We start from the raw sequence: 6000 nt of genomic DNA on the forward strand, positions 1-6000 counted from the left end.
AGTTTGTTGAGCAAAAATCAGCCTTTGCACCACAATCAATCAGCCAATCAAATACACAAAGATACATTCCTGGTTGATAATGTGAACACAATATTTCTACTTTTTACCTAGATAACATGATTGCCATCATGACAACTTTCTTAAATTTCATCTTTCAATCTTTCTTGAAGTACTGTAAAGAGCTGTGCAATGTTTTGGCCGTTGATAAGGACTGAAAATGTTACTCAGACTGACCTTCCTGAAGATTCTTTCATCACCTGCCAGTATTGTATTTTGTGTTCCATTCTTGTGTGTGCAACTTTAATTGAAATGAGTGGGGCACCACCTCTGGCCATATATCCTGTGTGTGCATATTTTATCAGGTAATCTGGTAGTGTGTATGAGCATGTGCACACTTGCCCCTCACATATTTAGTATGTGTACAAATGTCTGTGTATGTACAGCATTTTCAGGTGTGTCTATGTAATTATGTAAGTAATTTGTACTTAAGTGTCTGTGTAATGTGTTCATGCTTTTGCATAATGTATTTGATAGCACAACATAATATTCCCTGCATGTGTGTACCTTCTTACATGCTGTACTTGAGTGTGTGTCCTCACATGCTCACCAGCATTCAAGTGTACTTGCACGTGTGTTCCGTGTTTAAGTATGCGTAAGTGGAGGTGTGTGTATAAGTGTGCTTGACATGTTCGTGTTGGTGCATAATGTGCTGTACTGTATATATGATTGTATATACTTGCACACATGTGCAGTGCAGGCGTGTACATTACTGCATGTGTGTGTTCACGGAACATGTGTTTGATATTCCATGTCTGTCCGAGCATCAAAGTCATACATATATGCACTCTGTGTGCGTGGCTACAATAAACTGTCCCTTTGGAGATGCTTTATTTCAGTGGTTATATTGGTTTTTTCACATCTCTCTTCCCAATTTAGAGACACTACAGTGTTTTTTGACCCCGTCCATCTCATCCCATCAACGGTGCCCCCATCCCAGAGATTAAAACTCTACCCGGCAGCCAAACTTCTTAACCTGCACCACTTCACAAAACTCTTCTGCTGCTATTACCAACCACTTACCACACCTCACACACCAGCTAGAAAATCAATACTTTTACTGTGTGTTTGTGTGATGGGGGGGGGGTTGCCACCCCCCAGTTTGCTTTCAAAGTAAAACACCCTATCACTGAACCCCCCTTCCACACACACACACACACACACACACATACTCCATTCAAAGTCTCCACTCAACTACCAACACCCCCGCTCTCTTCCGCCCCTGCAACTGTTCAAACACTCACACGCTCACGCACCCTCGCACCCGCATCTTTGAAACAAAGCACGATGAACACCTTTGTCTGCAGCCAGCTGCACGGTGTGTAGTCTGAAATGTGTGTAGTTTGAACGCAGGGCACGCACACACAACGACACACACGCTCACACAGATAAACTTAATGAGGACTTGGTGAATGTAAAGCGCTAACCATACTGATGTCATTGGTACAGTGAGGAGCAGGGCCCCTTTGGTATGCTGGCCACACACACACACACACACACACACGTCCCAATACTGGGCCTTGTGTTCTGTTTCCTTTGGCAACGGAAGTTCAGTATTTAAGACTGCTGCTAGACAAAACAAATACCCCTCTGCACTCCTCTGTCTCTCACTCCCTCTCTCCCATCATTCTCCCTCTCGTTCTCATCCCCCCCTCATACTGTCTTCCTTATGTCTCTGTATGTCTTCCTCTATCTCATCATCTTCCTTTCTCCTCCACAGTCCTCTCATCTAGTTTCAATCTCCATCATTTGTCCGTCTCTTTTTTCTCTCCCCCTCTCTTATGCCCTCTCTCTGCCTGGTTCACACACTAACACGGCTCAGTGCCTCCCTGGACACACACCATTCTCCATGCTTATTGTTCCCCCTGACAGCTTTTGTAGTAGGGAGAAAAAGCGACCTCTCCCCTCCTCCCCTCAGCCTCCATCTCCCAAATTCACCAACTGCCCCCCCCCCTCTCTTCCCTGCCTGCCTTCACCCTTCTACCATCAGCCCTACCCCCCCCCCCCCCCCCCCCCACACACACACACACACACACACACACACACACATTCCAAAAGCATAAAGGTCAAAGGGTGCAGCTGCCTCAATAAAGAGATGGGGGAGGGAGAAAGGGGGAGAAATGAAGAGGGAGGCGGGTGACTCATTCACTTTCCTTCCTTTCGGCAGTGGGCAGAAATAGAGTTCGAGCATCAGGGTTGGGGGGTATTTGGGGGGGGTATAGTGGGGATTTGAGGATGAAGGGGTGGTTGGCTGGTTTTCTAGCCTTTTTCGCAGCGTTGGTAATAGCGGTTGTTGTACCTCTTTCTCACTCTGTTTACTCTCTTTGGCTGCAGCAGATGTAAACACAAACGGTTGGTTACAGCTATTTACCAGAAAGGATCCTTGGCTGTGTCTTCTTTGTATTTATGACGACCAACATGCTGGATCTGTTCTTGGCTAATGGACAAAATCCTCCACTGGTGGGTGTGTTTTAGACTTGGACAGATTTGTGGAGCTGAGACTGGCCTTTTTGTGTAATATCAGATAGCAGCCAGTCATGTCATCCACCTCCGATATGATGGAGATTTCTATCTGAATGCTGCTGCTTGAGAGCCATCTGTAAAACCTGCATTCCCTAAATATAGGAGCGTAACTCAGATGTTTATCTATAATTGAATAAATGCGGTGGGTCTCTTTTCTTTAAGCAGCAGCTAACACAAACAGAATTTCATTTGTTGCTCTTTCAGTCTAGAGTTTTACATTAGCAATGAATACATGGTTGGGGGATCCTTTTCAGTTAAACATTGAGAATATGGCAGATTTTCTCAAAGACTTTGACAGAGGCTTGGGTGGCCACTGGAAAATGGTCAGCAGCTTCATGTAGACCCACCATATAACTTAGCCATAGGCCTTTTTCATGAAACACATTTTGACATGTCACAGTAGGAAAGGCACAGGTGTAAATAATAAAATTAAGGATGGCTGAATTCCATTTATTTGCATCAGTTTCAGGGTCCTTGTATTGTGCATGCTGGCCACACAGTCATCACTTACCGGAACGCTTGGATACAACACCTGTGCTTTTAGTGTGACAAGCCAAAATATCTACTGTCAAAAAGGTTTCTTAGACTACTGACCTGACTCCTTGTTGTGCCAATGGACATTGTGTCATTTGTAATGTTTTGAACTGTTTGAGTTAAAAAGTTGGAGTTGGAGTTTTAATTTCCCTGAGCTGGGGGGAGAAGGTTTGGCTCAGCTGTAGCCGCAGGACTGGACTCTGTACCACCCAAGCTACGAAATGTCCAACAAGACCAGTGGTGATAGTAGCTCCTCTGGCTGGTAGGGGTCCCCACTCTTTAGCTAGCCTACTCCTCTCTTGATCTACGCAGTTCAGGTTTTGTTCAAAGGGTAAAATAGTGGGTGGCAAAGCCCTTAAACTGTTACATAGTCAAAACAACAAATTTAATCTATTTAAACGTATGTGCCAGTGTTCTCCTGGCATCTTCCAGGTGTGTCGCATCAGTGGCTAATTAGAAGTGAGAACCTTCCCCCAAACTATGACATCCTGCTGCTTTCAAATGGAGCTCATCAGCTCATGGTTACAACATGGGAAGTACACGATATGCTTGGCGTTCGAGTGATTACGTCATGAGAGCACTGTTGCTAGGCAACACGGATGCCAGAACACGCAGTTTTTGCAGTTTACAGTCATTACTTACTGCTAAAAACTGTTACTGTCAGCATCTAGAAGCCACCAAGGCTAACAGTTCAGCTAGCTAGTGAGCAGACAACCTAACGTTAATGCAGGAAATATGAGGCCACTGAGAATGCCAACATTTACCTTACATGTAAAATTACTTATATACGGTTAAAATTACAATATATGAACTCACCATCCGCCAAATAATTCACTTCCATGGCCATCTGCCATTTCTGAAAACCTCACCAACTTGTCACAATTCATGAGCTTTGACCTTTCAAAGAATTTCAACTTTTGAAGGCATGAATACTTCAAGAGTGGGGCGTTCATATTGACTTCTATCATGACCTCAGCGGACACAACCCCATTTGAAAGCACCATCAGTGACTCCTAAACATGCCCTACTCATCCACACTAAAAGACTTATTTTAACATTAAAGTAATATTAAAAAGGAAAAGGAATCTCTTAGCAATGCACTTGTGCAGGTTGGGATTGACAGCCTTTGATTCAAAATCTTGCAGAAGCCTTTTTTATTCACTAAAAGTCCTACAGGGACAAGCAGTGTGCCTGCGGTTGCTTGAAGCTGACCTTTTCAAAATTACCGCTCTCACACAATGATTGATATCTTTAATATCACAAACACAATGGGATGCTACTGAAGGTAAAATATATTTGATTTACTATCTTTTAAAACACAGCTGTGGATCACAGTGGTTATCCAGGACTGTAAGTTCCAAAATCAGGGAATGAGCCAGAGAACTGTGAAGAGAAAAAGACTGACATTTTGAATAAAATTTTACTCTCACAGACTGCTACTACCTGCAAAAGCTAATGGGAGGCTGCCACAGCACAAGTGGTGTGAAATCCTTCTTGATGGATTGAAAAGTGTCTTTAGGGATCCAAAAACTCGCCTTCTTGAGCATCTCAAAGGGTGTGGTGCTAACCTGGATGACTTTGGCATGATCACATTTAGACTTGACTGAGAGAAAATTAAATCAGATTTCCTTTGAACAGGATTTGCTTTGAACTCTGCCCATTTAGAGAAAGGTCCCATGACACAGATTGATTGTGGAAGTATGTGCAGGTAGAAATCCGCCTCCCTGTGGTTAGTCCTAAACTTTGAACTTAACATGAAAAACTTCCCGGCTCTTCATGCAACCTCTCATCTTGCTATGCACACACTTCCTTGCGGCAATGATGATGCATTAAAGACTTGAAATAGGTGTGACATGCACCAATTGGTATGATGAAAACTGGTCTGTATCTTGCATGTTCCACACTTCTTGCAAAACAGAACAGGTCTTTCATTGTTAATTAGTGTGGCTTTACAGTGTGTAAAGTTTCAGTACATTCCTATCAAATTCCTGAGATACTTCAAATCGAATACAGTAACAAGAACAGCAGGTGAAAATCTGCCTTTTCTTCCCCCTCTGCAGGAAGGTTGGAAGTCAAGCCTTGCTACAGAGCACTGAATGGCAGAGAGTCACAACCAGAATCACCAAGAATGCTCTGCTGGGGTTATCTACATATTTTTTGCGCTTCAGTTGCTTAAACTATAAGTGGAGATTTTTCATCTCAGTGTTAGAAATGTATGCAAATCAAGTTGTGGCACAAACAAACCCTAGAAGACGAGTACTGCTCATCCAAAAAGCCCCCTTCATCACCAATTGCAAGAACAAATTGCGTGCTTCAGCTGTTAAGACTAATCCAGCGAGTCTGGCACCCGTACACCCTAAAGCCTCGACGTAACTGGAGCTCTTTCTGATCTGATTGGGGAATCTAAGATGGAAAACCCTTTCCAGTGCTGCTACAGCTATTCTTAATGTGGGTTTACAATAAGAGTGATTCTGAATGGGCAAATTGCACAAGGGATTTATACCATTTTTTGTAGAAGTCTGGGAAGAAATATAGGCTAGAGATGTTGACTGCACAGTCGCTGTATTTGAGAGTTGTACATTAGCTTGAGTCTTGATTGTCTCATCTATAAATCGGCAGAGGAGGAAAGTCACTGCGTCAATTTAAGTTCTACTTATTGTTTCTCCATTATGTCCATAATGACATACAGACAGAATAAGGTTTTAATAAATAAAATATACAATGCACTTTAACAATATAAAATATTGTTTGAGTGTGGGCAGTATGACGGACAGAATTGTGTCGGCTTCAAAGGAGTTTTCATTTAAAAAAAGTTTCCAATAGCTATTTTATGGTAATGCACAGTTAGTAATACAAATGTTTATTTTTGTGTATTAAATCTCTGAC

This window comes from Pempheris klunzingeri, chromosome 23, assembly GCF_042242105.1.
Source record: "Pempheris klunzingeri isolate RE-2024b chromosome 23, fPemKlu1.hap1, whole genome shotgun sequence".
Lineage (NCBI taxonomy): Eukaryota > Metazoa > Chordata > Actinopteri > Acropomatiformes > Pempheridae > Pempheris > Pempheris klunzingeri.